Source organism: Silene latifolia, chromosome 2 (genome assembly GCF_048544455.1).
Source record: "Silene latifolia isolate original U9 population chromosome 2, ASM4854445v1, whole genome shotgun sequence".
Classification (NCBI taxonomy): Eukaryota; Viridiplantae; Streptophyta; class Magnoliopsida; order Caryophyllales; family Caryophyllaceae; genus Silene; species Silene latifolia.
The window spans coordinates 140,439,950-140,450,362 of record NC_133527.1 but is presented as its reverse complement, the minus strand read 5'-3'; positions in this window follow the sequence as shown (position 1 = coordinate 140,450,362).

Here is a 10,413-nt window from a genome sequence, read left to right as displayed (position 1 = left end):
ACGGGAGGTAATCTAAATTATCCTCTCCGTCATAACAAAAAACCATGCATCATGTAGTATAGCTTAGTGTAGAATTGCATTTAGTATAGAAAATCATGCATCATTCTTGCATAATTTCCATCATTTTGGCCATTGAGGACAATGCCCATATTAGTGTGGGGATGGGAATTCTAACACTTAACTTTTATTCAAAAACCATAAAAATTGAAAAAATTTCAAAAAATCATAAAAATTTAAAAATTGAAAAACCAAAAACAAGTTCATTTCCTTTGTATATATTGTCTTGTATATATTGTGTTTGTTTCATCCTTGTTCACTTTGATCGACTACGCCACATCCGAGACATGAGGATATTGAAGACCGCATGGTATGATCTTTCCAATCTCCTTTTTCCTCTTTATGTTAATGACTATGTGGCTTTATTTTGATTGATGCGGTAAAACAATGTGAACTTAGGATTGCATTTAGTTTATATGTCATATTAGTTGGTAGAATCATTTGCATTAGGATGTGTATATGCTAGTTGCATCATGGCATGTAGTTTGCATGTTAGAAAATTTTGCGAAACCGTCTATTTGGGAAGCTTGACAAGTGTATATAGGCCCTAGTAGATGCTTTTTATTCTTAAGACTTTGCTCGTTAGAATGCTTGTAAAACACCCTAGGATGTGTCATGCTAGTATCCTTTGACCCATGGTTTAAGGCCGAGTCAAGAGTACCTTGTGGTGTGATAACTCCTTGGCTACCGTTTATTCCAAGGTGACCCTTGAAACCATGCATACTTCTATCATTCATCCATGTTCTACCACATTTTTGTCATCAAAGGGAATGGGCACAAAAAGAAATCAATTTGAGTTCAATGAAATGAAAAGTGAAAGAAAGTTTGCAAAAATGCATCAAATGAAAAGAGGAGCAAAAATAGAACTCCTAAAAAAACTTCAAATACAAGGCACCCTCGTTACTAATTGGGGTGACTTTGAAAATGTTCAAAAAGAAATGCAAAAAGTTGTCAAGTATTGAAATGCCAAAAATCAAAAGAATGGCAAAGAAAGTGTTCTCAAAAAGTCAAATGCCAAAGAAATTTGGGGGGAAAAACAAAAATGAAAGCAAACTCCCAAATGAAACTCAAATATCTATTGACCCCTTTATCCATCTTATCCATTTTTGTGCATGGTAGAGAGGGGACGACCCTTCTTCTTGTCTAGGCAAGAGGGGGAATTCCGCGATCCTCCAGTGTTTCTAACACCATAGGGAGTCTACTCTTGACAAAAGCATTTAACGATTGAGGACAAAGGTACCCTAGCTTGACACATTTTGGTGGTGATTTATTGGTATCCTTCTAGGCTTAGTAGTTTGAACAAATTGCATCTATGAAGGATTGTGTACCCTTGAATTGCTTCCCTTGTAGATAATTTCCGCCACTTAGATGAGGAAAGTGGCTATTCTTTTTGTAGATGCATCCATTATGTGTTTTTGTGTGCTTAATGTTTGGATGTGTCGCCATTTTGGCAAGACCCACCTTGCCTTGCAAGAAGGCATCCTACCTCATGGTTGTCTTGTTGTGAGTTGAAGGGGCGGAGTGAGACCCGCTAATTGTCTCATATCGGCTATTATTAGGTTAGGTTAGTATTGGTCCTAGTCTTAGTCACCTCTTTACTCGGGACGAGCAAAGGTTCGGTTTGGGGATATTTGATGCGACCATAATTAGCGCATATTTAGCCCCCGAATTACCATTGTTTCTATGCTTTTTAGTGCCTATTTGGGTCATTTCTTATCTTTAGTTCTTTGTTTTGCATATTCTTTGAGATTTTGATCCCTTGGTAGGAAAGGAGTAAGAATCTTGCATTTCCATGGCAAAACAAGGCTAAATTGATCATATTCAATGACCAAGCATCAAGGAGAGACAAGACTAGAAGGCCTTTGTACATAGCATAGTAGAAGAGCATTGTTGAGAAAAGGATCCTTGAGTCCCCAAGGAAATCCCCAAGGAATTCATGAAGAAAAGGGAAGAAAAAGAAGAAGGAAAGCTGCTGAACTACAATCCGAACGGATTGTAGGGAATCCGCCCGTCCTCACCAGTCCGAGCGTCCTCACCAGGAATCCGCTCGGATTCCCCGTCGCCAGTCCGAGCGTCTTGTTCCTTGATCCGCTCGGATCGTCCAGCCCAAATCCGGCCGTCCCGACTCCCAGCCGCACGGATCACAGCACAGCATAGTTTCGTTCTTCAAGCTACGAAATGGAGAAGCCCTTCTCTCGGATAATCCCGGAGGCTCCTTGCTCAACTTAAAAAGTGTAATTACTAGTTTAGCCCTTAGTTAACCCTAATGCATCCTCCCTAATTTTCACTATAAATACCCCATTAGTCTAATTAGAGGGGCATGTTCTTCTTATCAATAGTTAGAGTAGTTAATATCAATCAAATCTCTCTTCAATATTGTAATCAAATATTAATCAAGTTTTAATCCAAGTTTTAGTTCTTCAATCTCTCTCTTGTTCTTACTTTATTTTGGGTAATTAGAAGATTATTGGGTTTATTGGGAGATTGACAACCTTCCATCAATCATCAAGTTCTTCTATTATTCTTTGCATCTTTATTATTGGAATCATTAGTAGGTATAATCTCTTAATCCCTTTTTAATTATTGCTAATTACTTTCATTTATTCATCATGTTCCATTATGTTAGTATGATTGACAACCTTTCTAGCATGATCAATATGATAATGAGTGAGTAGTCTCTTAGCTAGGGTTTAATGGGTGATTAGGGGAAACCAACATGGGGAATGATTCATGCTTAAATTAATATGCTTTCATATCTTATTTGCTTGCTTGTTTTGATCTTAATACATGCACATGTTATATTTGATGAAATGCTAAGCCTATGAATCCTTGCATTTACTATCATCTTCTATCCTTTCAACTTGACTTGTAAGACATAACCCAACTCGAGTCTTGTTAGACCATGCATGTGTTAAGTAGGGAAGATTAAGTCGACTTGTAGGTGTTGTACAATCCAAGAGATTCGGCTCCGGGACCCAAACTTTCCTAGGATTGTAAGACATAACCCAACTCGATCCATCACAACAATAATTGCTTGCTTATAATTTGAGAACATGTTTGTATGATCATATCCCATGAATCCCCTATGAACCCATGACACCCTAGTGCTTTTAATCAATTGTTTACACCCTTATTTCATTTACCTTGTTAGTTTATTTTCATTGCTATTTTAGTTTAGTGACCTTCTACATCAACCCAATTTGTGACACCCCTAGACACCACTAGTTACAATAGAATCTTCATTTCAATACCCGTCCCTTGGGATCCGACCTTTACTTGCCTCTTTACTAATTGTAGAGTTGTTTGTGAAGTATAAATTGTGTTTTGTATCGACCATTGACCAACGACCACATATGCTTAATTGTGAACACCAAATGGCTCCGATCAGGCCCTTACCAAAACCATCCCGACAAGAATGAAGACTCAAAAAAGGACAATGGTACCTCACAAGCTCGGGCATGAAGGAAGAAGCAAAACCCCACGCCCCACCTGCACAAAAACCGATATAGCCACCAAGCAACCACCCGAAGGAAAACCACTCCGAAGGCAACCGCACAAGCAGCTAGAGGCAAGACCCACCGCAAACAACAACCACAACCTAAAGAAAAGGCAGCCAAGGTGACCACTAAACACCACCCACTCCGGTGATGATCAACCACCACCACTAGCTACCAAAAAAAAAACCCCCCACGGCACTAGGCACCCGCAACACCCACCGCAAACAACAACCACACCCTAAAGAAAAGGCAGCAGCAGCAGAAGCAATGGCCGGGGACAGCACCACAGACCAACAGGCCACCGCAAGGGCAAACACCAGCAGCAAGAAGGCAGCAAAAAAAAGGAAAGAAACCGCAAAACCCTACTGTAAAAGGAACAAGACACTCACCGGAGAAAAGGAAGGAATAGCGCAGTTAGATTCGTCAACCACCACGACTGAGACCGGCGACGTGAGGTCTGATGGCCCAATAGTGGTGGCACAGGTGGACACAGGTCGCAAAATAGGCGGCAATGTCCCCTGAAAAAGACGAACCTCCACACTAAAAAATCCTCCCAACCGCAAACCACCGCAGGGACAACCAACAACAACACCCGCTGACCGGCGACGTGAGGTCAAATGGTCGACGTGGGGTGGATGTTGGCAGCCAACGGCGACAAAACGACGGAAAAACCCCCTGCCCAAATGACTCAACGATCCCGCAACCCCACAACCCTAACAACCCACACCAAAAACCACAACCGTCGACGGAGGCCGACGTGAGAATGTGGCGGTGAAGGAGGATGAAGGTGTGACGGTGGTGGTGATGGCAGTCGGGCCTGAAACGGCAGGAAGTTTGAAATCGCTGATCGCACGTTCCCTTTCCTCTCTCCTCTCTCAAATTAATAATAATAATAATAATAATAATAATAATAATAATAATAATAATAATAATAATAATAATAATAATAATAATAATAATAATAATAATAATAATAATAATAATAATAATAATAATAATAATAATAATAACAATAATAATAACAATATTTATACTAATTTTAAGGATTAACTAGGTAGTCATTATGAATCACGGTTCACCATCAATCTAATTAGGTGAAATAATTGAGCACCGATTTGCTAGATTGATGTTCAAAGTCTAGTCGTTTATCATCCTAATTTGACTTACTAGGTAGTCATCACGAAGCACCAACAATCCTGATTTAATTAATTAGATAAATAAATTGACAAACCCTAATTTCATCTTTAACAAATAAATAAAATTTGGTTGATTAATTAAAACTCAACAAATAATATTAATAATTGATAACAAGTAAACTAATTTATTATTTGATAAATTAGAATCCATCTTGTAAGTTCTAAGTCATTTGAGCAACTAAAGTAAGTTTTAGGGAAAAATATTGATTTAAGAGTTCACTTGGTTCAGTTTTAGGTAAAAATGGTACAAAATAGAACGTTATGAAAAAGTGTATGTGAAAGAGTAAAGTTTGTATATGAAAAAAGTATTAATAATAGTAATATTAAAATTAATCCGATGTTATTAATAATATTATTTGTTAATTAATTATTACTCATATTCATATTAATATTAATAGTAGTAATAGTAATAGTATTAATTATATTAATATGTATATTATTGATTTTAATAACCATAATATTCATAATAATAACAATAATGAGGATGATTAATACGGGTACGGTGAGCCGATTCATCCCTTATTAATATAACTCGGTGGATTAACTCTTTAATCGATTCTAATTTTAGAACTATCGGTCGATAAAAATTACTCTAATTCTCATCTTTAGCCCGGAACACATGCAACTACGGTCACGACTACTTCCGTTGAGCTCAATCCAAATTTCGATGTAATAACATTTTACTACCCCCACTTAGCCAATGTAACAAGGTTTGTATTACGGTGAAGCCGGATTAACTCCCTTATGAAATTGGTACTTCATGGGTTTCTACTATTTGGTAAGGCTATATCTCAATTATAATATGTGAGAGGTCTTGTCAATTTATTATCTATCACGTTTTAAGTGAACTAAAGCGGTGAACTACGATAATTATAATTGACACGGTCGATGACTCGATATTATATGCATGTGTAGTTATGGCGATTTGGCAATATACGCAACATATTAAAAGAAATGCAAAGTAATAAATAAAATTCCTAGTATGGCCTTCCTAAAATATAAAATCAAATAATCTATTACATATTCGGAAACCAACTCCTTTGGTCCCTCGAATCGTTAAGTGGCACGCCTCCTAAGACACCGTCTTTGTCGGATCACCTTTCCGAATGGCACCGTCTTTGAAGATGCTCCATAATTACAAATAATAATAAAAATACAAAGTTATTCCTATTATACATTTGTAAAATGGAAAAACTAATAAAATAACAGTGATACGAGATGACATTAAATTACAACCGAATCAATATTCCCTTTCATTACGGGTAATATCGATTAAAACTAAGGTCATACTAAGATAAAATTACATAATTCAAAATTATATAAATAGAAGACATTCAACAATTGAAATATGTAGCATTATAGTATGTACCTATCATGCCAAATAATGTGCCAAATCGCCCTATTTAACTTATGTCGTACATATAACCCGGATTTATGAAAATGCGTGATAATAACCTTTTATAATCACTAATTAACACTTAAATCGCATCTAAGCTCAAATTAATTATCCTAACATCTTTTAGGACTCAAAAATTAGTCATCACAAAAATTTTGACAATAATTCAACTTGATTTAATTTTATGCTCATTTTTTACCTTAAAATCATTGTATCTATGAAATAAATCCAAATTAAATTATAAAAATTTCAAAATTTGAATTTTAAATTTTTGAACATTCTAGAATAAGTCCATTACACTCATAATGTCAAAAATCATGGTTAAAATTTTCGAATTAATTTTGAAAAAATATAGTTGCATTTTATCGGTTTTATCTCATAAAATATTTAAAGTATCTAAAAATTACTACAATAATTTTTAAAACCTTAGATCTGATTATTGGGATATTAATTCCACTTAAAATAATTTTCTCAAGCCATGCAATACGTTTTAGCTATTTTTGCTAAAATAGTCACTATTTATGCCATTTTTACTCTAAAAATCCATAAATCATGCTATAAGAGATATTTTAATCTCGAAATTAACATACTCTCTGTAAATTATGCATGTGACATCATATTTAAAAATCATGGCTTAATTCGAAATTTAACTATTTTTAACCATTTTACCTCTATTAATCCACTTTTATCTCATAAAAATCATAAATCATGCAATATTGATCCAATTAATACGAGTTTTTACACACAACTTGTAAAATATGCATGTGAGGTCATAGAAAATTTACAAGGCCATAGAGTAAGTTTAACCTATTTTAGTCATTTTAACCTCCATTTATGCCATTTTTACACTAAAAATTCATAAATCATGAAATATTAATCACATTAATATGATATTGTACATGCAATACATAAAATACTCATGTGAGGTCATTCTAAAATACCATGGCCAGTAGTGAAGGTTAACTTATTTTAGTGAATAAAAGTTCATTTTAATCAATAAAAATGTAATAAAATCACTAACAATCATTAAGATGAGCAATAAATTTCCATAAATCATAAAAATGACCTAAATACATTTTAGGACCAGAATATATAACATGCATGGTGATTTCGTGGCTTATACTTATAAATCACAAATTTTTAGTTTTATATGTTAACCTTTTAACTCGGAAAAACAATAACCGATTATGCATACAACATCCTTATGCTCTGATACCACTTGTAAGGTTCATATACCTATTATTATACTAGTCTAATAGTAAACTAATTAACTTGTTAATTATATGTTCTTTAGATCTAGTGCATGCATAACAAAATGAAAGATTTATAAGAAAAACAATGTCCCTTACATTGATGGTTGGTTCGAAATATTGGGCACAAGTAAAGTCACCTTCCTTCACTTGTTCTTGAGCTTAATATGATGGATGATCCTCCTAAAACTCCAAGTATAGAAGACACTCCAATAAGTTGCACCCAAGATTAATCCCAAAAATTCCTACTAATATTAACTAGATATGTAGTAGAAATGTAACATTAATAATACTAATATTTCTAGTATTACTACCTCTAATAATAGATTGAGTATATTAGTATTTGTGACAGTTTTTAGCAATTGCATGTGAGGGAAAACTAGAGAGAAAAACAAGCAAAGAACAACATGGAAAAATGAGCAACTAATGCTCTATTTAAAGAGCCAAAAACCGGTGGCCTCTCACCCATGTAGGGAATATTTTTGCTTTTGTTTTTACTTTTTTGTATAGTGTAGGTTGAGTGTAGGGAACATATGTGTAAGATGTAGTATGAATAAAGCTTGTGTGATGTGTCACAATCACACTTTAATCAACACAAACAAAAGACAAAAGAGCATCTTTTGTTCTCTTCATTTGGCCGAAAATATGGACCCATTTTGGTCCATTTTTGCCTTTTGTCATTTGTCCCTTAAATGCTTATAAGTCATATGTTTAACTATCTTATATAATTAATTATTAATGTAATCATTTAACTCTTAAATATTACAATTAATAATATAATATACACTCCTCTTTTTGAGTAGTATACTACCATTATATCAACATATAATGGGTCCCATAATTACTAGTTAGTTAAAATTACAACTTCTTGTAACTTTAAATAACTAATTACCTCTACCTCTAAACTTATATAATATCTCAACTAATTTAATAATTTAACACTTAATTACTAATTAAATCTTATTTAAGCACATTATAATAAGACGTAAAATTGCACTCCCATAATTAAGGAATTAATTAATCTGTATCACATACAATTAATTAAATATCTATTTGGCCTCATCCTATAGGTGTGACCTAAAGGGATCAACTGACCACCACCGTCACACGACAGTAATGTCAAACTCTAATTAGCCAATCATTACCGATTAATGACGATCAGTCGACTATATAAAGAACTATCCCTCACGTATTCTTAGTATGAGATTTAATTATGATATTAAATCATGTGATCGCACTATCGTTGAGGACACATTTCCCAACAATCTCCCACTTGTCCGAGACAAGTGTGCGTCACCAATTCTCTTGTCCTATTACAATCTCCCACTCAATGCAAGGTGTCTTGCAAGTCGTACTTACATTTGATCATATCTTGAGTGGTTTCCTCGATCTGGAGATTAACTGTCTGACGGGAGTTATCTATCATAGATACCTTCCGAGCGTGGCCACGCATTTCCAGTTAACTACTCCTCGAGTAGCCTTGAGATTTCAAACAACCCTGACAAGGGGTGGACAATTCCTATCGCCCTATTCCCTTCGTTTAGCCACAGTCCATCATAACCCAAAATATTGTGGGTTAATATCCGTATACTACCCCTTAAATTGCAGGACTATAACGTAAAATTTACATGCAATTTATAGTCATAAAACGATAAAACAATAGAAACGATAAGTGTATAGAAATCAACCTCGGGTCCTTTTAATTGCGGCGTAAAGATCAGAAATCTAAGCAGATTCCCTCCTAATCGTTGCACCCAAGACTTGGTCCGAGATATGCCCTTGTGCTAGAACAGTGTTCTCCGATTGCCTTGCAATATAGGGAGAACTGTTGTGAGTTTTGTCGAGATGAGAGATCTCAGTTTGAGAGAGAAAAATTAATCTCGAAACCCTAATTCTTTACTAATGATGATTAGGTTAAACTCAAGGAGAAGGCTCTCCTTTTGTTCTCCTAGTTCGGCCAAGCCGAGTCCATGGGGAGGAAATGGGCTTTTCCATTTCCTCTTCTATTTGACTCGTAGTCCGAACCCAAATGGCTAAATGTATATGACGCGGTCGATTATAAAGCGTTATCGGTTATCGGAAATTAAGGCATCGGCTAATAATATGAGTAATTTGAATTATTAATACGTGTCCGACAAAACAGTATTGTATAATTTATTTTAATATACATTTAATTAAATATAAATCACGTATATTTAATTTTACGAATTAACTGGTTAATTCGCCTTAGCCCATGATATTTAATCCGTATTAAATATAATATCTCAACATCACATATTTGACTAATTACTTAGTCAAATAACTTGACTAATGGTTAGTCAATTTTGGCATCTACATGACAAAGTATTTTCATCTTGTCACATCTCTCGAACGTATCCTATAGGTGTGACTTTTAGGGACCGGTTGATCACCGCCATCCGTATGACAATAACGTCAAACTTATCTAGCAAGCCAACCGTTATTGATAAACGTGGATCAAGTGATAATAATACCAAAAGTATGCCCTTTGATCCTTTTAGAGGTTTATTAGTCCTTGCACTAAGCGTTAAGGACACCAACCCCAACAAGCTCCCACTTGTCCGTACAAGTGTATGTGCAATGACGTTATCCGCACTAACTGGAGGACACAAGCTCCAACAAACTCCCACTTGTCCGAACAAGTGTAGGTGCGATAACCGATTCTCATATTCATTTAAAATCTCTCCCACTCAATGTAAAACAATTTGCAGATCTGGATCCACAAAGGTCGTATTTTACAATCGATCTGTATCTAGAGTGGTTTCCCCGACTAGAGAGTAACTTAACTGATAAAACGAATCCGTATCCGAGCATGGCCATGCATTTCGATTCTGACTCCTCGAGTGGCCCCGAGAAATATCGAGTGCACGATAAAGGCTGAATATTTCCTTCAACTCGACTCCTTCCGATCTAAGCACAACGCATGAAATGACCCGAGAAAAATCTACTTGGCCCCTGTTACGGATGACCGTGAGATAGAAACCAAAGTCACCCAAAAT